Consider the following 24543-nt stretch of genomic DNA (forward strand, 5'->3'; position numbering starts at 1 on the left):
AAGAAGAATAGGACACTTGAGTAAGGCCCCCTTAACCAAAATTGGTGAACTCCTAGGGTAGTTGGTGTATAATTATAATGCCTAAATATCTCAAAGGATTTTCTTCACACCAATTCCCTTGGGCACATGCTCTTCCCTGCAACTTCAAGATCTAGAACAATGTAGTTAACACCAAAAGAATACAAAAACTGGGGTGTAACTAGATTATGGGGAATGGTAACTCTATTGACTTCTAGGAAGATCAATGGATTCATGATAACCCCCTCATGCATACTAAGTTCTTACCTCTATGTGAGTTGTTTACTAGATTGTATGTCCCTTGGATTCAAAACTTTAGCACCCCTGATAGACAATGGATTACATTCTAGAACCTTGAGCAAAGGGAGCTGGGACTTGCTGAGGAGCTACATGAGCTTCTCCAAAACTATAGGATTCCCTTTACTATGGATGAGGACTCTTTAGAGTGGGAAATCATACCCTTGGCGGAGTTCATAGTTAAGTCTTCTTATCTCTATTATCTGGGGGGGGGAGGCAAGCCAGGCTTATTAGCAAAAAGCCTGACACCCTTGGATCCTACCAAAGATTTAGAAAAAAATTGGTGGATGAATTTGCATGAGTTGATCCTCACTATTAACAACCACTAGAATAGAGGGTATTAACTTGCTAACTGCTACATTTTATGCCTCCAAGAGACTAAATCTATTCCACACCTACTTATCCACTTCCCCTATTTCATAGATATTTGGAGGGAAGTTATTGCCCTATGGGAGGTCCAATGGTCTATAGATAATGAGTTGAAGCAATTCATTCATTGGGATGGTCTAGCTACCTACCCATACCTCAAAAACTTATGGTTGATTCTCCCCTCATATCTTTCATGGAAAATCTAGACGAAGAGGAGCAATAGGATTTTCAGGGAACAAGACAATACCAGCTTGGGGGTGGCCTTGTAGATTATTAGCCTTCTAAAAGAATATAGCAGGATCTAGCAGGGGACTAGATTATTCCAAAGTCTTGGCTAGAAAGAAGACCATGTGGCACCCCCTTGAGTCTTGGATCAAGCTAAATTTGGATGGTTCAGCCATGATTGGAAGCACTATGGCGAGAGGTGTCCTTCATAACAATATGGGAAATATGGTGGTTGCCTATACTAGAAACTATGAAGGAGGATCTAACAATGAAGCTGAAGCACTGGCACTCCTATGGGGGTTGAGAATTGTGAGAGCTTAGGGAGTCAATAAGCTTTCCATTGAGGAGGACTCTATGTTAATCATTAATACTAGTAAGGAGGAGGGTAGAAGAAATTGGTTAATTAAATTTATAATCAATGAAATCTAAAGGTTGATGGAAGATTACAATGAGGTCCACGTGGCTCACATATATCATGAAGGGAATGGTGTGGTAGATGAACTAGCCAAATTTGGCCATGGTGTCATGTGATTGGTTGAATGGGAGGATGTCATATTGTTTCCATCATCAACTCAAGTTGTGGTGGAAAGGGAGCTTACCATCAATAATGCCATATGAGTAAACAAATAGGTGGTGGGCCTTCAATTTTATGTGTGAGAAGGAGTACTAGGTACTTCATAAAGGGATTTCTTGGTAAGATTGTAAAATGATACACATTAATGATTTGACTACCATGAATGTTGATTACTACAAAAAGAGGATGTAGAGGGTGGATTTGGTGAGATGTATAGATCAGTCTATTAATGATAAAAAGTACAAGTTGTTGAATTCCCGCACAAACTATAGTGAGAAATGGCCATTTATGGATGAAAGGAGATCATTCACACATGTTGTGAAGGGTGGCTTTTTATTTTTTGAGAAACCTTACATAATTATGATGGTTATGCATTGCCTTTTCATTTTAATTATTGATGCATTTCACTTTATATTTGGTAACTGCCAAAGCTGCAACAAGGCTATGCCATCTAAAGATTTGGTGGTTGAAATAGGTGATGAAATGCGCACTAGTGATAAAATTGAACCAGTGTGTGTGGAGAAATATATTTGTAGTAGTGAGATGATGAAGGTTTACTTGCAAGAAGGTATCCTATTACTATATATGGAGGGTATGGTGAAGCATGATGAGATTGTCTTCATGTAGTTCTTCTAGACTTGGAAGGATGGAAAGGTGGCTATCAATGGAATGGGATTTGAAGTCTTAGAGAAAACCATTACAAGGATTGGAGAACTTACTATGGAAGGAAAGAATTTGTGGAGGTAGACCAATGTTAATGAGGGAGCCAATTTGCAAAAAAAATTCAAATTCAAGGAGGAACTGATGTGAATGCATAGCGGGTTATCACAGGAAGCCCTTCCTAAGCCTTGAGATGTCATCTTCTATGCTATTATGCAGTATATCACCCTAGAGGACCACTTTTAGGTAATATATTATTCCCATTTCCATATTCTAAATCACTTCAAGAATTTGGACCACATTTTCTTCCTATTTCATTTGTTGCATTCCCTAGAAGATTGTATTTAGAAGGCAAGGAGGAAACATGAGGAGCATAAAAATTTCTACCTTATCCATCAAGGTCTTATGAAAAAACTATATATCCAACAACTATCCTAAAATCCACCGCTCTTGGTTAACACTTTGGCCTTTGTCACCCCCCAAGTCTCCTTGGACCATAGCTCTAGCCCTAGCCAGAAGAAATTCAAGAAAACCCATGGACCTAAGGTTAAATTTAGCCTCATAGAGTCAGATTCAAACATCGAGAAGGGTACATAGAATGTCAGGAGAACTAGTAAGCGTCTTTAGCTGGAAACATTTAAGACCCCCCCACAACGCATGACTCCAGCTCTAATTCTTTTGAAAGTGATGTCAAACCTATGAAGAGGAAGAGACTACGTTAGGACACCAAGCTTGTCACTAGCCCTATTAGCCCCTCCCACATCTCTAAGATCCTTGAGGCTACCCTGGCTAGAAGTGGGGGATAAAATATCACATTCCCAAGGAACTAAATCCCCATAGGTTTTTGGAAGAAATGAAAGCATAGCTACAATAAGGTGAGACTGGAAAGGCTTTAGTAGTTTATGAGAGATCTGGCCGACAATCAAATAGGTATCTACTAGAGATTTGAAACTTTGGTTGAGTTTTCCACCAAGGTCACAGACTTTGAAGTCACCGTCCTCTACTTTTTGTAGGTGAATGAAGAGGAGGACTTGGGCAAGGCAATCAAGACAATCCAATCCATCTATGGGTTCCTAGTCAAGGACTAGCAAAAGACCATACTGGGAAAATTGGTTAAGGTGGAGGGGGAGGATGTGGATATGGATGCTCCTAAGGAAAAGAAGGAAGATAACCATGGGAAAGAAGAGGGCAGCTAGCCCTTGGTTTGGTGTTTATTTTTTTTGTTATTATGATCATGTCTATGAACTTGGTAACCCATGGGGTTTTACTTTTTATGCTTATTCCAATTAATGTGACTAATAGAAATGATTTTTTTAAGTGTTGTTGGTTTATTTTATAATCTTTTCTGCATATTAGTTTAAGGACTAATAATATTATTAATTTGATTATGGACATATCATGTTATTTGAAGTTTAAAGCTGGTATCGCTTAGATGACTAGGAGTTAACCCCTAGATGATTCTTCACCCTTTTTGTACTTTGGGATCAGCCCCCCGTCTTTTTGGTTCCTATCTAATACTTCAAAAATAACAAACATTGATCTTGGTCAAGATGTGTCTATTTCTATAGATATAATCAATGATTCCATAAACAAAGCTAGATGTAAAGGAGAGATTATCTTCCAAAAACCCAAAAAGGACTCGGGGATTTCTATATATGAATTTGAAGTGAAGAGAACAGAGTTATCTAGGTTTACCATTTCCCAAATTCTCCTTTTTCAATTGAAATTGGGTATAGATATTATAGACATGGAAAAGAATGGGACCGACATTATAGCTTCCCAAGAAATTGAACCTATAAACCTTGCTATAGATTGGGATTCTGAGGAAGATAATATTCTTGAAAAAATAGCAAATGTGATTAAAAAGATGAAGTTTTGGTTGAAATTGAAAAAGGGCACATGTGCTAATTTCAAATTTGATCTTGTTTCTAATGTTTCTAATGCTAATTAAGAAATATAATTTTTTAATTATCTTTTTTATTAATTGACATTTGTTGAATGTGATCATTGATGTTAGGCCTTCTTAATAAAAAATCATAATAGTATTGAAATGGGACCATCACTATGCCTTTTTCTTCCTTAGTATTGATTGTAGCTATTAAAACTTTATCATGCAAATATGATGACCAACACATAGATGTTCACTTAGAAACTTTAACATTTTAATCTATCTCCTTTGCTCTAGTCTCACTGTAACAAATTATTAGGCTATGGCATAAAAATAAACAACTAGTTATCATATAGCTATAGGTGTCAAGATAAAACTCTAGCTACATTGGTTGAAGTGGGAGACTAAAGTTCTAAATATTAATTTTAATGATTTTATATTATTTTCAAAACTTCCATAGAGTCAAATATATCACAAAAGGTCACTAATTTGTCAGTGATGTTATGGGTTTCTTAAGCATAAGAAAGTTATTCTAAATAGTATCATCAATTTCAAGAGTACCTAAGTGTTTTTCTTCTTGATTGAGTATCTTCTTCTCAAAGTCTTTCATTAATATGTGTTTATTTCAAATTTTGAAAAAATATTTTTAAAAATATGTATATTTATTAATATAATTATTTTGGCTCTCACTCTATGATTCATCAACATGATTTAACCAGAGATATAAAGAAGAAAAATGATAGATTATGGAGTGCCCAATGATACAATTTCATTATTCATACATAAATATACAAACACAAATTATTTAACATGGACTATGAAAACTTGATGTTTAATGATAATTCTATCTTGAATTATTTTATTAAAATTTTTAAAAATAATTTATTGACAATTTTATATCTTTTTATTAACCAAGTATAGTGATACTAATCATACCTACCATTGCATGCCAACCACATTTCTTAGTGTATTATATAGGATCACAGGGGAATTTTTTTTATATTAAAGCTCTCGAATCCTCTATAATCCTCTTATCATTTTGGCAGCTAGTTAAAGAATGTGTCTTATCTCTTACACGGTGTGTCATTTCTATTAATATTTTTATATTCATCTTATAGATTTTAGTCTAGATATTTCTTCACCTAATTAAATATCTCAATTTATTAATGAACATGTTTCCAATGATTTTTTTCTCTCACTCTTTTGAATTGGAAAATGATATTTTTAAAGATCTCTATTATTTGAATATTTATTATGAAGACTTAGTATATAATTTTTAGTTAAAGAAGGAGGGGGCACAAGCTATGGAGGATATGGGTTGCCAACCCATGGAAGAATGAAGTATGAGGATTTAAATTTTACAAATATCTTTCCTTGTATTAAAAGAAAGACTTGGACAAACTGTTAATAACAACAATGCTCAAAATAAAATTTACAATCCAATTTGGTGAACATTTAGATGGCTCATTCTTCAATGGGAGCTTCATAATTATAATTGCAGACAATTGAATATTATTTTTTAATGTGATTACTAGATCTTCAAATGAGCTATCTTGTTAACCATATTTGATTTTCAAGATATGTAATTAGTTCAATTTCATTGATAGACCAATATTCTAGTAAAAATATATTATGTTTTTTCAATTGAAGCTATATTAATAGAGGGATTAGATGTAAGAGATTATGTTTAGATGGAGGTTTGATTGAAGATGTCACACAAAGAATTTCTATAATATTTTGTAATTTGAGTAGGGAATGATGGTTTTATTTACTACTTATTTCCTTCATAGGATCTTAAACTAGTTTATTAATAATATTATTTTCTTAGTGGTTCAAATTTTTGCTAAAATTATATATATATTTATAACCTTAATTATCCATAGGTCTATTCAAAATTAGATTTATTTTCAATCGAAAATATTGATTTACTATTACATATTTTACACCATTTGTCAAGGCTTCTTAAGCCACAAGCTTGCAAGGCTTTTAAATCTCTGATCTTCATTGCAAATTCATCATGATTCTCTCACATATATCTCTTTCAATTTTGTATGAGTTCATTCTACCTATCTGTTGCAAATGGATTGACCTAAAATCACTTTAAAAAATAGTCATCTTTAGTATTTTTTAAAATAGTTTCACTAATATTTTAAAGAATAGAAATGCATCTATTTTTTCTTCTCTCCCTAATCACAAATTTTGGCTTTCTTCTAAACTAAGATATGATCTAATGTGTTTGTATAGATTCAATTGCAAAAATGTAAACTTTTGACCTCAAGTTTCTCACATCCAAGCTTATTAGGTTATTTTGGGAATAGCTCAATTGTTGTTGCCATTGACCCTCTAATCCCTATTACCATTAAATTTAGTTTTCACCTTAGAGGTATCATCAATAATACAATGATTCTACTCATACCCATAAATTGACTATTATCATGCTTTTCAACCTCTTATAAGAATGCAAACTTGTAATAATGATGATTGCAGCTCACTTATCATTATCCTACAATTACAATTGAAAATAAAAAATAAAGAACTTGTAATAACAATAATTGCAGCTCACTTATCATTATTCTACAATTGCAATTGAAAATAAAATTAAAAATTAAAATTAATAATAAATACGACCTAATGATTATAATTGAGAACCTCTAAAAAAAAATTTAGACATAAATAATCGTATATAATTAAATCTAAATAATTGTAATTCATCTTCACCTCCCTCTACTCTTATTCTCACCAGTTATAAGAACTTTGTTTAGCTCACCCACGTCATTTTTAATATCTAAAATATCAACATTCAATTTGATATAAATCATGTTCATTCAAAAAGAATATTGATTTTTTATTTAACATAAACAAATGAAACATCTCGAAAAATAGTACAGAGGCCAGTTTAATTTTTATGTTTGATCGCTTTATATTATTAAATTAATAAACATCTTTTGAAGACGATGAAAGGCATTTGCTTCCTCTTTTATACGCCATACTTTTACTTTGAATATCACAGTCGTAAGGTAATTTCGAATATATGACCGATTCATACACTTGAATCTCCCTACGTAAAAGATGCTCTCCTCCATTTATCCATTCTTCATCCCGCCTCCCATTAAGAACGATAATGTCAACAGGAGAAGAAGAGAAAAAAGAAAAAACATACCTCCGAAGTCCGTTTGCCGCCTTTTAAAATGCTGCAGTTCAACGCGCCTTTGTTTTACTTTGAATGCCAATTACAATCTTGACCAATTCAAACACAATACGCTTTTTCTATAAATACAATATTCTTTCCTTCTTCATAGCCATTCCTCATCTTTGCTCTCTATCACGCCGCTAGATATTCTCTCAGTTTTCCATTTTCATATTTCTTTATTCAGCTTGAACATTCATTCTGCTAATTACAATGGCGAGATCGACAATAATTGTTAAAATTATGACAGTGCTGCTCCTGCTCAACGTTTTGTTTTGCCTCGCTGCATGTGCTCGTCCAATCTTCATCGAGGAAAAAGTGAATACATTACCAGGCAATGAAATGGTTGATAAAATAGTAGAAGTTGTGGAGATATTATCATCGGGATCTAATTGTGGGGGACACATTACAGACCCTAGCTGCCACAAAAGATAAACCGAGGTTTTCATACATCATTTGGGTATCTTTCTTGCTCGGTGGTGACAAGGAGAAATATATTGCAATTTGTCCCATGCTAGTCGCTCGCAGAATTTAAAACGCAGAATGCTTTCATCCATCTGGATTGCGTAATATGTAATTAATCTCTCTGTAATCGAGTCAAGAATATACATATTCAGCCGAATCGAATCTTATATCTTCAAATATGATTCATTATAATGTTTGCTTTCTAGTTGTTAATAATTTCCCACATTGGAATTGGTGTGTTGCTAATTCTAATTTCCTGCAGAAACAACATTATAATTCTTTCTATTCGTATTAGGTTTTACATATATTTTACTGTTATCATCACTTTTTAGCGATGAATTAATACTTTTCAACAGATCTGCAGAATCTATAAAACAAATCTTAAATAAATAAAAGAAAATGTGATTGCGGCTAACATAAAATTAAATTCTTTTTAACTGATGAAATCCTAATAGTTCGAATGCGTAATAGTAAGGAATAAAATATAATACAGAACACAATTCAAATGATAAGTGATTGATACAACACTAAAAACGAGCTTGTTCAAAAGAAAATGGCATAGAATAATAAGTGTTTGCAGAAATCTTCAAACACAAAACATAAATTGGTATATGGTTCAAATCCTTGACTCGGAAGCCGCAATAGAGAAGTTATAGTCAGGTAAACATAAACTCTGTATGCAGAAAAGACATCAAGAAAACCTTGTCCTGGAACAACACATAATTTCAGTCCCGATAAACAAATGCAGACGGGAATACTTGGCTTCATTTTAATGATGAGCGCAATGTACTTGTGCCCTCTGAAATCAAAGGAGAACAATGCGATGCAAACCTGAGAAAAGATACAGCATAGAAAATGAATAGGAAGAATATCAAACATGGGTATTAAGGCCCAAAAATGCGCACTTTTGAACAATAAAGTAGACCAAAAAATAGGTAACCATAGAAAGTTGAATGCATCCGATGAATGCTTTGTTGATCGTGTGGAATGACAGTTTGTAGTAATAAACTCAACATGTCAATGCCCTCGATTTGCAAATTACATGCATCCACTTCTTGGTGCAGATCTTCCACGACTTGCCACAGGTGCCACGGTCGCCATCGGTTTCCACAAGTCTATAGATGATGAGTATTGTCCTTAAGATTATGTAAAGTAAATTAAAAAGATTGCCCGGAAAATAAGAATCCGCCAATGGCCAGTGATGAATTCAAGCAGAAATTTCAGGTCAATCAGTGATTGTTGAGAATATGTGTCTCAACCTTGCAATCTTTTGTTGGAAAATTTTAGAATTTGTTTGTGGAAGTTTTTCATTTGTTTATATCTTGGAAAAGAGTATATAAAATATCAAAAGGTGCCCTGTCCATAGTAGATAGGAGGACCATTTTTAGAGCATAGTTAACTTGTTTTATGGCTTTTATGGGGTTCTAAACTAAGAGACAAAATTATGGATGAGATTACTATTTTAACCTAGTTGTTTTTCCATATTGGAAATGTAAATGTCAAAAATAGGTAACATGTGGCATGGTAGTTATTGTCCATAATTTTATAAAACCGCAAGTGGTTTCTAGGTTGTAAAATCACTATAAAAGGAGGGCTTGGGGACGTGTTTGTGTAGTTGAGTTCAGTTTGTAAAATTGATGCTAGAAAGAGTCTCTCCGAGTTTGAGTTGTGGTGATGCGCTCCTATAAGAACTTGTATTGCAAGTGTATTGTAATCATCTTGGTTTGATAATACATTGTGCGGGTTTTGGAAGGTGGGGTTTTTCTCCTAGAAGGGTTTCCCCATGGTAATCACTGTGTTATGTGTTCTTTGGTATTTTGATTATGTTATTATGCATTTCTTGAGATCTCTGCAATAGTTGGTTGAATTTGCATAATCGTCCTCTCAAAGATTAGCATAGAAAGCGATTTCGTGCACCTTTGCTTCCTTACAAGTGGTATTAGAGCCTGGCCAATTTTGGTTCTATTTTTTGGGTACAAGGTTTTTTGAGCTAATCAAGGTTTGAGTGGGAGCTTGTGCAGAGTATTTCATTTTTGTGTTGTAGGATTCAAAAGATGGCAAGCATGTCAGGGAGAATTGATGTTAAAAAGTTTTATGGCACAAACTTTGAGATGTGGAAGCTAAAGATGGAAGATCTATTGACTGATTGAGATCTATGGGATGCGATTGATGAGAACAAGTTGAGGCCCACAGATCTGACTTTAGCTACACAATATGATGTGACAGACAAAAAAGCTAAAGGTCTCATCAGATTGTGTCTTGCAAACTCGATTTTGATTAATGTCCATGAAGAACCTACCACGAAGAAGCTTTGGAAAAAGCTAAGTGAGATCTATCAAGAAAAATTACTTGTGAACAAGATTTTCTTAAGGAAGAAGTTGTATTCCTTAAGAATGGAAGAAGGTGGACAAATTTATGAGCATCTGGAAAGGTTTAATATGTTGGTGACTCAGTCGACATCAGTAGGGGTGCCAATGGATGAAGAAGAAAGGTGTCAAATCTTGCTATGTTTGTTGCTAGACACATGGGATAGTCTTGTGATGGCTATAGGGAGCACTTTAGTTATCTTGAACATGGAGGACATTGTTGGTTCTCTACTGTCTGAGGAGATGAGAAGGAAGGTCTCTCTGAATGCCAAAGAGGCTTTGAGTGTTTTTGGAAGACCAAAAGAAAGAGGCAAGAATGAAAAGTAACATGGCCATTCTAAGTCCAAAAATAAAGGGAGATCAAAATCTCCTAATAAGTCCAACCTGGATTGCAAAGAGGAGAAGAAAAAGAAGAAGAAGAAGCAAGATTCTAATTCTAAGTCCAAGAAGGAAGATGGAGATGCTTTCATCACAGCCTTGGCCACTCATGCAAGTGAAAATGCATGGTTAATAGACTTAGGCGCATCTTTCCACATGACTCCTAATAGAAATTGGTTTGGTAAGTATGAAAATTTTGATGGTGGTAAGGTGTATTTGGGTGATAATTCAGTACTTGATATTGTTGGTCGTGGAAGTATTCATGTGAAATTTTTTGATGGTTGAATTAGAAGATTTGATGGTGTCTTGCATATCTTTGAACTAGCAAGGAATTTATTATCTGTTAGTAAGCTAATAGATGCAGGTGTGCATGTACAATTTTTTGAAGTAGGTGTAAAAATGGTGAGAGGTGCTATGGTAATAGCAAGACGAAGTAGATTGGGTACATTGTACTAGCTTGATGCATGCATAGTCAAGTGCAATAGTACTTCTGATAAGATTTTGAAAAAGACCACTTAGTTAGAGATGGAAAATATTTCTCTTTCAATAGATGGTCATGGTTTTTGGGTACCCAAGGGTGCTCTGTCTACTGAATCAAAGTTTCCTACAAAGAAGACCATGTTATGGCACTAGAGACTTGACCACATAGGTGAGAAGGGTCTATGGACCTTGAAAAGTAAGAACTGTGTTGATGGGTTAAATGATTGCAATCTTGAATTTGAGTTTTGTGAGCATTGTATCTATGGTAAACAAAACTGCATTTAGTTTTATTGGAGTTCTCATAGGTCTTCATGTATTTTTTATCTAATTCATTGGGATGTATTTTGTCTAGTTGATGTTTCTTTTATTGGTAGATTGGTTTATTATGTTTCTTTCATTGATAATTTCAGTAAAAGAACATGGGTTTATTTCCTTAGGAGTAAAGCTGAAGTTTTCAGTCATTTCAAAGAATTTAAAGCAATGGTTGAATTGTAGACTGGAAAGAAAATGAAATGTTTGAGAACTGATAATGGTGGTGAATTTTGGTCCAATTATTTTGACACATTTTGTAAAGATTGTGGTATTAAAAGAGAGAAGACAACTCCATATTCTCCACAACATAATGGAGTTATAGAAAGAATGAATAAGACCTTGATGGAGAAGGCTAGGAGTATGCTGAGTGGTGCTGGACTAGAACAAATTTTTTTGACTAAAGCTATAACCACTACCTACTATCTAATAAATAGGTCTCCTACATTAACTCTTGTTGATAAGATATCAATGGAAGCGTGGTTAGGCCAAAAGCCTTCACTTAGACATCTACGAGTGTTTGGTTGTGAGGCATATGCTCATGTGCCAAAGGAGAAGTAGAAAAAATTGGACAACAAAGTTGTCAAATGTGTCTTCATTGGATATAGTTATGGTGTGAAAGGATACAAGCTTTGGGGTCCTATTGCATAAAAGGTATTTTATTCCAGAAGTGGTTTTTTAGAGAAACTAAGCCTTCTTCTATTACAATGCAGCCATAATAAATTGAAGGAAAGAAAGATGTGATTCAACTTCCTGCTACACCTGAGAAAGTTGAATTGAGGCCCTTAGAAGGATGAGATGTTGAAGAGAGCTCTATGAGTTATGAATCATCAAAGGAAGAGGGAGAACCTAATCATGAACCTAAACAAAATCTTGTTCAAAGATCTACTAGTCAAAGCAAACCATTTGAAAGGTATGGGTATTCTCTTGATGATTGAAGATGCATATTTGCATTGAATGCTAATATTGATGAAGTAAGACCTCTACAAGAGGCTCTTGGTATGAATGATTCAGAGTCCTAGAAAATAGCCATGGATGAAGAAATGGCAGCTCTTAAGAGGAATCAAACATTAGACCTTATACCATTTCCTGAAGGACAGAAGCCCATTGGTTTTAAATGGGTGTTCAAAAAGAAGATGGGTTCAGATGGAAGCATTGAGAAATATAAAGCACATTTGGTTGCAAAAGGTTACTCTTAGGTTGACGAAGTAGATTATGGTGAGATTTTTTCTCTAATAGCCAGAATGACATCCATTAGATTTTTGTTTTCTATTGCAGCAACTTATGATCTAGAGATTGAGTAAATGGATGTGAAAACTGCTTTCCTTCATGGAGATTTGGAGGAAGAAATTTACATTTCATAGCTAGAGCACTATGTGGTGAGAGGTAAAAATCATTTGGTTGGTAAATTGAAGAAATCCTTATATGGTTTAAAACAGAGTCCTAGGATGTCGTACCAAAAGTTTGATACATATGTGTTGAGTTTGGGATTTGTGTGATCAAAATTTGATCACTGTATATATTTCAAATTTGATGGTGATGGTTTCCTAGTTATTGCCTTATATGTCGATGACATGTTGTTTATTGGCAAAGGAAAAGGTTTGATTGCAGAGTTAAAATATCAACTCCTGATAGTTAAGTTTGAAATGAAAGATCTTGATGCAACTAGCCACATTTTGGGAATGGAGATTATAGGAGATAGACAGAATAGAAAGCTTTGGCTAGGCTAGAGTAAGTATGTTGGTACTATTTTGAAAAGGTTTATTATGTAGGATTCAAGACCATTGAGTGTTCTTGTTATTATGGGAACAAAACTTTCTAGCTCATAGTGTCCTACATCCCCATTGAAGATGGAAGAGATGAGTCGAGTACCATATCAGAGTGCTATTGGAAGTTTGACATATGCTATGGTTTGTACAAGACTAGACATTGCCCAAGTAGTGGGATTAATTTCCTATTATATGTCTAATCCAGGAAGAGCACATTGTGATGCATCAAAAGGAGTTTTTAGATACTTGTGGGGTACCTTAGAGTACTCAATATGTTTTCATGGAACAGGAAACAAGCATTTCTTGGATATTCAAGGCTATGTGGATTTAGACTAGGCCAGTGATGTTGATAGAAGAAGATCCACCAATGCATATGTGTTTACATTATTTGGCGGTGCAATCAGTTGGATGTGTAAGCGATAGGCTTTAGTCACTTTGTCCACTACTGAGGTAGAGTATATGGTAGCTACCGATGCCTACAAAAAAGCCATCTAGCTAAAGAGATTGTGTTAAGATATAGAGTTCAAATAGGGTGCAATGACAATTTATAGTGACAACTAGAGTACAATCTTCCTAGAAAAGAACCTGAGTTTTCATGTGAGGACCAAGCACATTGATGTATAATATCTTTTTGTGAGAGATATGGTCAAGGATGGTAAGGTGAAGCTAGAAAAGGTAGAGACTTTGGTGAATGTTTCTGATGTATTAACTGAGCCCGTGAGTACAGAGAAATTTAGATGATGTTCAGAGTCTATAGACCTCTCGGCTCCTAGTAATTGAATCCATGATATTTAGGATGCCTTGACTCTTGCAAGGTGTTCAACAAGTGGGAGAATGTTGAGAACATGTGTCTCAACCTTGCAATCTTCTTTTGAAAAATTCTAGAATTTGTTTGTGGAAGTTTTCCACTTGTTTATACATTGGAAATTGGTTAATGAATTGTCAAAAATGAGTCTTGTCCATAGTAAAATATAGGTAGGACATTTTTATAGCCTTGATGACTCATTTTGTGACTTTTATGGGGGTCTAGACTAAGAGAAAAAATTGTGGATGGGATTACTATTTTAACCTGGGTGTTTTTCCATATTGGAAATGTGAATGTTAAAAATGGGTAACATGTGGCACGGTATTTTTGCACATGGTTTTGTAAAAAAAAAAGTGGTTTCCAGGTTGTAAAATCACTATAAAAGGAGGGCTTGGGGAGGTGTTTGTGTAATTTGAGTTTAGTTTGCAAGACTAGTGCTAGAAGGAGTCTCCCTGAGTTTGAGTTGTGGTGATGTGCTCCTGTGAGAACTTGCATTGCAAGTGTATTGTAATCATCTTTGTTTGATAATACATTGTGTGAGTTTTGGATGGTGGGGTTTTTCTCCTAGAAGGGTTTCCCCACAGTAATCACTATGTTATGTGTTCTTTGGTATTTTGATTATGTTATTATGCATTTCTTGAGATGTTTGCAATATTTAGTTGAATTTGCATAATCGTCCTCTCAAAGATTAGTGTAGGAAGTGATTCTGCGCACCTTTGCTTCCTTAAAAACTATACATTTTAAGACATGTTAGATTTTTTAAAAATCATAATTTTTTAAAAAGTTATAATTTAAAATAAAACAATGTTAAATAAACCATTTTCTTAAAAAAGCAATAGAACCATCAAGCTTTTTGGCTAAAACCATAAATTTCTAATTCTTGACATAATACCAAAAGAACCCATCATCAAATAACACTATGTTCCATTATACTATTATTATATTTATATTCAAAGATGACAACTTTTAAATCCAAACTAGCATTCACATTCAATTTGTGTGCACATTGACATCAGAACATAACTCCTTTATAACATAATAGCTATCTAAATTTTTGGACGAGTACAAATAGAAAAAGATGAATAAGGAAGCTTGATTCAATTAAACTCTAACAATTCCCCATAAGGAATCATATTTAAAGTTTAAAATTTGATTCTGCTAAATATCCATATGTTGATTACAGAGAAATAATTGCATAATATGCAATCTAGAAGGATGAAAGTGTTAGGGACATTAAAGTTTGTCTATTATTTGGGAGGAATTGGCATATATTTCTCCTTGTCATCACGAAGCACAAAATACCAAAAGAATAGGCTAGGAAAAGTTAGTGTGGGTTCCAAATTTTGGAGAACATTGGTAGACATTGTTGGATTGGGGTTTTTATTATTTGCATGGTAGGGCCTATGATTTCTTCTATGTTGGTGAGGACAAATTTTTCTTCTCCAAATGTGCATCCAATGAGATCTGAATCATTTTATTCAGGGGAGAGCTCAAAGCTGAAAAATGTTAATGGTTGTTTTCTGCATAACCATGATCACCTTCTTCTAGTTATTGAATATTGGACTAAGCATGCTTTTATATACAAATTTTTTGGAATCCAAATATCCTTATCGGCCCTTGAGGAATGGATTTGTCGCTCATAGCAAGTGGAAGGAGATATGGAGATCATGTTGGCTAGAAATAGCTATTTTTATTTGTTGTATTCTCATGCATGTCTGATTGTGATAATTTTTTTGAAGAAAGGCCTTATTTCTACAACCATGTGGGGTTATTTGTCAAACCATGGCATTTAGGATTTAATTTTTCTAAGGATCTCCCTTCAACAGTCTCAGTTTGGGTTCACTTGCTTTGCCTTCCCCTAGAATTCTAGCGAGAAGACATTATTTGTCAAAATTTTGCTTTCCTAGGAAAGCCAAGTACAATTGTGCATCAATCCCTTGATGAAAAGGTTATTGCTTTCGCTAGAACCTGTGTTGAAATTGATTTGAATAACCCATTACCAAATTCTTTGGAAATATTTCTTGGGGCTTCTTCCTAGGTGCAATAATTAGATTATGGATCCTTTCCTTTGCATTTCCAGATATGTCATGAGTATGGTCATTTACAATTTCAGTGTCCTCGCAACTTGACTTTCAAAGGAGCAGATGGTTCTATAGACAACAATGGTGGTATTGTGGAAGTTGTTGTAGAAAAAGGACATGCTTAGATGGATAATACAATGAAGGGGAAAAATCACCTAGATAATATAGGAAAGAGGAAAGACTCAAATTCAGGATAAGGATGGATTTACCCCCACTCGCCCACAAGCTAAGGGGCATTGTCAGAAGAGGCCTTTGAAATATCAACAATCTGATTTGGGTTTTAGTAACTTTGAGGTGCTAAATAGTATGGTTTTAGAGGAGGGTATTACTCCTAGTATCTCTTCTAATCCACTTTTCCTAGATGAGGGAATTTCACCTCATGATGCTTGTGAGGCATCCTAAGTCAGCTGCTCTAGTGACACCCGTGGTGTTGGAGAATAATGAAATTGTTCTATCCAACTTGGTTAAGGATGTGCTAGCATTTGGTAAGAGTAATGGGTCTCCTCTCCCCTTGGGATTGATGCATAGACCCTTTAAGCATGTCTCCTTTACTCCTCTAAAGAGTGGGAACAAAAGAGACCAGGAGAAGATTAAACTCATAGAAGATATATTGACAGAATCCAAGTCAGTGAAACCATTGGATGTTCATTTTCAACATTCTACTGAATTATTATTATTTTCTCATGGAATGTTAGGGGGTTCAATAGCATCCTTAGACAAAAGGATATTTAGAATTTGATTGTTTATCATTCTCCTAATGTTTTTTGTATCCAAGAGACTAAGCTCTCTATGAAGTCTATGTTCTGATATGCCTCTAGTATTTGGCCTCATGGGTAATACCAATGTGTTGGGGCTATGGGAAGTGCTAGTGGTTTGGCTATCTTTTGGGATCCATAGAAAAATTCTCCCATTGGCTGGGCATCTTCTCCCTTAGCACCCTCTATGGTGGCTTCTTCTTTATACTTAGGAGAGGTAATCATGATTACTAATGTGCATGCACCTATTGATTTTGTAGGAAAGGAGGAACTTTGGAGGCACATTTAGTATGTTAGAAATTGTCACCCTTTTAATCCATGGGTGTTAGCAGGAGACTTCAATTCAATTTTAAGTCTAGAGGAGAAGCAAGGTGGTTTGACTAGATTGGGGCCTTCTTCTCTTCTTTGTCAACACATAGCTCTTTTGTACCTCTATGATGTTAAGCCTTCTAATGGTCTTTATACTAGGAATAATCGAAGGACTTAGGCTGATGTTGTCGTAGAACATCTGGATAGATTTCTTTTCTCTTGTTTTTGAATTAGTGACAACCTTACTCTCTCATCAGAAATTCTAGATTGGAGGAGTTCTGCGCATTGGCCAATCAAATTTTCTACTATTGGGGCTATTGTTCCAGAGTGTCCACCTTTTAAGTTCTAGGTTACGTGGCTTCATGACTCCTCTCTTCATGGTCTTGTATTATGTTTTTGCTGAGATGGAGCTCCTACATATGGTACTGTTATGTTGTCATTTTCTAAAAGGCGTCAATATGTTAAAAGGAAACTCAGGATATGGAATAGACAATGTTTTGGAAACCTCCACTCTATGAAGAAGCTTGCTAAAGAAGATCTTGATGTCATAACCAGTCAAATTAGAGATTGAGGTTTCTCAGAGGATCTTGGAAGGGCTAAATCCCTAGCCTCTAGAGTTCTAGAAGAATGCAAACTTTGAGAGGAATTTTTGGAAGAAAAAGGCTATAGTTGATTGGCTCTAGGAAGGAGATAGGAACATAGTTTTTTTCCATATAACTGTGCAATCTCGCTGGATTTAGAGCAATATCTCTTCATTGGTTAATTATTGAGATATTCAACTATCTTCCTTGCATGCTTTGTTCTAGGAGGCTCCTCGATACATATCTACCCTTTTCTCTATGGAATCTCCTCATATTGATAATGAATAAAATATTATTTTGTCTTGTATTCCTTCCCTTATTACCTAGGAAATGAATGATTATCTCATGTGATTGATCTCTTTGGAAGAGCTAGACAATGGAAAAGCTCTTGGTCCTAATGGCTATCTACTTGAATTCTTTCACGAATTTTAGGACATCATTAATCATGATTTATTAGATGTGGTAAGGAATCCTATTCTAGCAAGTAGATGCTTTGGGCATTGAATCCTACTTCCTTGACTCTTATTCCAAAAAAATAGGGGGCTAATAAATTAGAGTTTTTTAGACCAATTTCCTTAGGGTCCGTTTGGTTCCTGGTTTTGAAAATTTGTGTGTTTGTTTCAAAATTTGAAAAATTGAATTAGCATTCGAGACTTCCAATTTTACCTCAAAACTAGGTTTTCCAACTTCCTAAAAATAGTAGGAATTGAAAATCATAACCTAGTTTTGTTTTTTAAGGAGTGTAAAAACAATAGATTGGACTACTTTGTGAAATTTTTCTTCAACTCCAAGTTTACACATAAAAATGTGTCTTCACACGCATCTTCTAAGTGAAACAAATGATTTAAGTAAAATCCAAAAAATCAGAATGAAGATATACAAAACCTTGAATTGGTTAAACCAAGGTTTGTAGAAATCTGGGTTTTTTAAATTCCACGAACCAAACAGACCCTTATGTAATATGGTTTACAAAGTGATTACTAAGTTGATTGTTGAGAGAATTAAAAGGTGGTTCCCTATTATTATCTTAGAGGAACAAGGTGGTTTTGTTGCAGGAAAGACAAATATTAGATGGGGTGGTTATTGATACTAAGGCTATTCATTCCATGGCTAGTTCAAGGGAGCAATCTATGTTTGTTAAGCTAGATATGGCCAAGGCCTATGATAGAGTTAAATGGAGTTTTCTAAGGAATATTCTTCTTACCTTTGGCTTTAGCTCTAATTGGGTGAGTTGGATTATGAGTTGTGTTACTTCTGTTTCTTTTTCTATTCTTCTTAATGGTCAACCTTCCTAGCTATTTGGTGCCTCTAGAAGTCTTTGCCAAGGTGATCCTCTCTCCCCCTATCTTTTCATCATTATGGTTGAAGTCTTCGGTAGATTCATGAAGTATCAAGTGTCCTAGAACTCTATTCAAAGGTGGTGGTGGGGTAATGGTTTACCTACTCTTTCTCACCTTGAATTTGTTGATGATTCTACTCTTGAAAGACTTTCTAGGATCAAGGAAGTTGAAGCCTTTTGACATATTTTGGATATTTATTTGGTAGCTTCGGGACAAAAAATTTAATGAGCAAAAATCTTCCATTTACTTTTTTAACACTCGTGAGTCTATTCAACAAAGGATTGTTGATATCTTTCAATTTCAGATTGAATTGTTTCCTTTGATTGATCTTGGCATCCCTATTGTTGTTTGCAAGCAATCATGACTCTTCTAGAAAAATTTGATTATCAAGCTTCAAGAAAAGGTAAATAATTGGACTCATAGCTGAATTTTTACTATTACTTGGGTTACTCTTCTTCAATCTATTATTCAAGCTCTTCCTACTTATAGAAGCATGCTTTAGGCTACTCCTATTTAATTTCTCGAGGAATTTGATGCTCTTTCTTGAAAATTCCTTTGGAGTGGTAATTTTCATAGCTCTAAATAGATTTTGATTAGCTGGGAGACTATTTGCAAGCCTAAAATGGAGGGTGGTCTTGGTCTTCAATCATCTCTCTTGAGTAGTCAAGCATTGGTTGCTAAGCTTTATTGGCAATGGTGCTCTAGAAAACATCAAATATGGTCTCATATTATCACTCATAAATAATTAAGAGGTGTTGATCCTTGCTCTATTTATTCACTTCCTCTTGAAGGTCATGGCTCTATGGTCTGGCATTCTTTGAAGACTAGTGTTTTGTTAGTCAAGAGCAGTCTTTTCTGGATATGTAAGGGAGGCTCTGAGGCTTTTTTTTGGTCTGATTCTTAGGATGGATTCCCCTCCATATTATCCATGTACACTCATCTTTATAATCTCTATGATTATTTTCATGCTACTGGATGTGATAAAATGGCTCATTGTAAGATTCCTTATCAATTGAGACCTGGTGTTACTTATAGATGGAAGCACTATTCTGATTGGCCTCCTAGAAGAAAAAAGGTGGATCGCCATGAGCTTTCCCAAATTTTTGCCTCTAGGTTATGTTGCTCTTTGCTAGGAGCAGATGTTTTAGCTTGGGTGGGTACCTTGTGTGGTAAATATTATGTTTCTATTGGGTATAAGGAGATAACTAGATGATTGTTTGAGGATGCTGAGCTCCCTTGGTGGAAGCAAGTTTGGAATAAATTTTCTTGGTCCAAGTGCAATTTTTTCATGTGGCTAGCGGCTCACAATTGTTGTCTTACATGGGATAATCTTTGTAAATGTGGATTTTAGGGCCCCTCATATTATATTTTTTGTGGTAACTGGGAGGAGTCTGTCTCCCATTTGTTCTTCCATTGCTCATTTTCTACTCAGTTATGGCATCTTTGATGGAATTCTTGGAGTTTCTCTTGTAGGAATGCTTCCTCTTTTCCTAAGTTTTGGGCCTACTTTGGCAGTGCTACGTTCAAGTCTTCTTCTCTCCATACTTCTTGAATCGCTGGCCCATCATTTATTCTTTGGCATATTTGGCTAGAGAGGAATCAAAGAATCTAACAAGATGTTCGAATTGGTGTTATGCATCCTTGGTGGAAAATCTCACATTCTCTTTAGGAAACTATTCAAGTGAAGTGTGCACTAGATGGGGGTATGGATCTAACTGATCCTATTATATGTAATTGCCTCAATTTTCATCTTCAAGATGGGGTTGTATCTCAATGGTATCAAAAAACACCAAAACAACTTCGGCAACAAGGGAAAGGATGGGTGAACTAGGAGGGGCATTGGCCTCCTCATCATGGAGTTCTAAAAATTAATACTGATGGTTCTTCTTGATGGAATCCAAGCCCTAGTGGTATTGGGGTAGTGGTTTGCTGCAACTTTGGTGAAGTTAAATTATTTTTCTCAATGCATAAGGGTTACCATACTAACAAACTCACTGAGGCTTAGGCTATTTTATATGCTATGAAATAGTGTTGTTTGTGGGGATGGTGCAAGGTTATCTTTGAGTCTGACTGCCAAGTGGTGGTGAACTTGCTTACTTCGCATGAGTTTCAGAATGTTGGTAGCTGTCTATTGTTGTTAATCACACTCTTCTCTTTTTTACCACTCTTGAGTTCATTAGGTTTACTTAAATTCCTCATGAATGGAAGCTTCCCCTCGATCTATTACAAGAGTTTAATGAACTTGTTTCTTAAGACATAGCTCCTTATTGAGCTCTCCTTATTCGAGTCATTTTTCTTAATAAATTTTTACCCCTCATTATATCAAAATATCAAAACAATGTAAAGGTTTCCATCATGAAAGTCTTAATTACGTGCAACTACGGTCTTTTATCTCTCCCCCACAATTGGAACCTGATGAAAATATCTCCACAATTTCTACTATTTTATCACTATTTTACTGTCAGCCATGTCTGCATTTGGATTCACTTTCTCCATGAAAAAAAAATGTTTAGATCCAACAAAAGTGCCATAATTTTCATAGGTGTTGATCTCGTCATATTAACTACAAGAAAGAATCTTAAGCAAAGAAATGCGAAGAAAGGAAAATAGGGAGAATATCTTTCATGATAGAAAACAAATATCAGGAATTGCTATGAATAGTGAAAGGCTATTGTATTTAAAGAGAAACCATATTATGTTTGAATAGGTCAAACTTTGAAATTCACTAAAGAATGGTGACATTCAAAGTAAAAATATGGCATGTGTTGAATTGCAACATTACAAGAGATGGCAGAGAGATTTGGGTGGTGTTAATGGTGCTTTTATTTTTTATAGGAAGGAGAGGAGGAACGCATGAGTTGGTCAATGTTTGAAATTCACTAACAAAATTGATCTTCCAAGTAAAAATATAATCCGTTAAAAAGATAGTAGAACCACATTCATTATCATCATCTTCCTTTTTCAAAGGAAAATTATCACTATAGTAAAAACCTAGATATTCTAAAGACAAGCTTTTTTAGGATATTTCTTATATGTTTCAAAAATTTAATCATAGTTCATAAGAAGTATTTCTAAAATATCAAGAAACTCTTTGAATAAACATTGGTCATTTAAAAATATTTGATTTTTAAAGATTTGTTGAATACAATTTTAGCAATTCAATTTGTATTTCAAAAATTAATAACTTATGAATACAAGGTAGAATTAGAATAACCTGGTATCAATCTTCCACAACCAATTTATGTGAGTCAACATATCCTATGATTCATTAAAGGGGTTTCAATTGGAAATGATATTACATGTAAAAATTATTTTTCTATTTATTGTGAAATGAAATGGTATAATAATTGAAAATAATATACACTAATAAAGGATCAACCAAAATATAAAATAGATTAGAAAGTAGAAAATCTACTAAGTACATATTATTTCAATAGAATATTAAAATCAGAAAAAGCAAATTAAAAATTAGAAAGTCTCTTTGCTAAAATGTTTAAAACAATAACAATTTTTAAATTTTTTTTTTTAAATTTCTAAATAAATTCAAATTACATATTAAATTTTCAATACCACTTAGAAATAGAAAATTGATAATAACTTCCATTATGATTAATTTACAAAACTAACTAACCGAAACATAATACAAATTAAAAAAATGTTAACATTAAAACAAAAAAAACTCTAACACGTATACATATATATATATTCTTGAACCATACAAGAAATCAGAAGTAAATTCTGACCCATAAATGATATAACAAATATTTTACGATTAGGTTTCAATAAGATATATACTTGCTGTGAAATATTTGACCATTGAATACAGACTAGTGATATAACAGAGAAATCCATTGATACGAGCGTGTCAACGAGATACAATATATATATTAGTGAATTGTAAGTGAGTTAGTCTTACGAAGAAGGTTTGAGGACCGTCTATTATTTCGATCTGTAGAAAACAGTATTCTTTACCTCCTCTTGTAATGGGTGAACAGCTTGATCATCCGAGGAAGGGAAATGTCTACATAGCTATTAATGCACATTGTATTTTATTCACAAATATCATAACTAATGTATTTTGACTATCAATTAATTCGTAAATACAGTGAAGTGGGTATTATCTTCTTAATGTCATATTTCACTCCTCAAAACAGCGAAGACGGACGACATTATTTAAAAACAACAGATGCAAGTGTTAATGCTCCTGTCTAGCGCAGTTAAATGGTATTGCATGTAAATTTAATGCAAGAAAAGGATATCCAAATGAAATAGTCACAAGGAATCAGTTTATTGAGATAAACTTTATCTGAAAAATACTAATGTAGTCACTTATTATTAATGATTGATCTTAAAAGATTATTTAAGTGCCCAAAATTAATTCATAGCTAATATTGAAAAACAATACAATTGTAATTTCACTGATAAGAAGAAAAAAATTGCAACACAATATCACAATATTTTCAGACAAATTGTCCCTACATAAATCCTTAAGGGAAAACTAATTCTATAGATGTAAAATCATATTAAACTTCAGCAAATCAAGTGATACAAAATTCCTTGCCTCTTACTAACATCTAGCAGAACTGACTAGGAGAGTTTACTACAAATGCTATATTTGTCCTGGTGTTGATCAACTACATGAACGAACCAATCAATTTCTTATATAAGGTGGGATCTACATCCTTCTCCCTTGATGTATCTACATTTCTCCAATTTGTGATCATAGTTGTAGACTCTTTGTGATCCTCCATCTTGAATCTCATTAGGATTTTAATGCAATATTTGCCTTAGCCAATAAAAATCTCTTTATCTGTCTGTCAAACCTCTATACTTGGAAAGTAGTGCATAAGTCCTAAATCCTTCATCTCAAACTCTTGTGCCTCTTCTACATGGTCCCTCTTGCAATTCTCTACAAGCCCTATTGAACCTGTAATTAACAACTCATCCACATATAGAATAAGAATGAGAACCTCACTACCAACCACCAAGTAGTAGAAGTTAGCTACTGGCTCACTCTTCACAAAGTCCATTTCCTATAAGTATGTATCAGTGCAATCATACTCTAACTTGGGAGCTTTCTTGGGTCTACATACAAAGCTCTATTCAATCTGCCCATGTGGGTCTCTTTGTTGTATGCTACAAAGCCTTTATGTTGTTCTATGTATACCTCCTTCATCAATTCAACATTATCAAATGCTATCTTGATACCCATTTGATGAATCTACCATCCTATCTATGCTATAAATGAGATCACTACTCCTATAGAATTATACCTAGCAACTATAGAAAATTTCTTGCCATAGTCTTTTCCCTTCTTTTGAGAGAACCCCTTTGCCATGAACCTTGCCTTGTATTTGTCGATGCTACCATCTGCATTGTGTTTCATATAGATCCAACATGATCCATCTATTTCCCTATGTTTTTGTCTTTGAACTACCTCCCACAAATCATTTTGGATTATTGAGGAATGCTTCTCAACCATATCGTCTTGCCATACTTGATCTTGTACAACCTTCTAATGGATGGAAGGTTCACTATTAGCCAACTAACAAACTAATGCCACATAGTCATTAAACTTTATTGGTTGTCATTGTTGTTGTGTACTCTTCCTTAGAGCTCCCACAAATTCTTTAATATACCTTTGTATCTCTTGAACGTCATGGTTCTTCTTGCTAATTGTAAAGGAT

The sequence above is a fragment of the Cupressus sempervirens genome, chromosome 3 (genome assembly GCF_028749045.1).
Source record: "Cupressus sempervirens isolate cs-2001-9-10 chromosome 3, ASM2874904v1, whole genome shotgun sequence".
NCBI classification, from domain to species: Eukaryota; Viridiplantae; Streptophyta; class Pinopsida; order Cupressales; family Cupressaceae; genus Cupressus; species Cupressus sempervirens.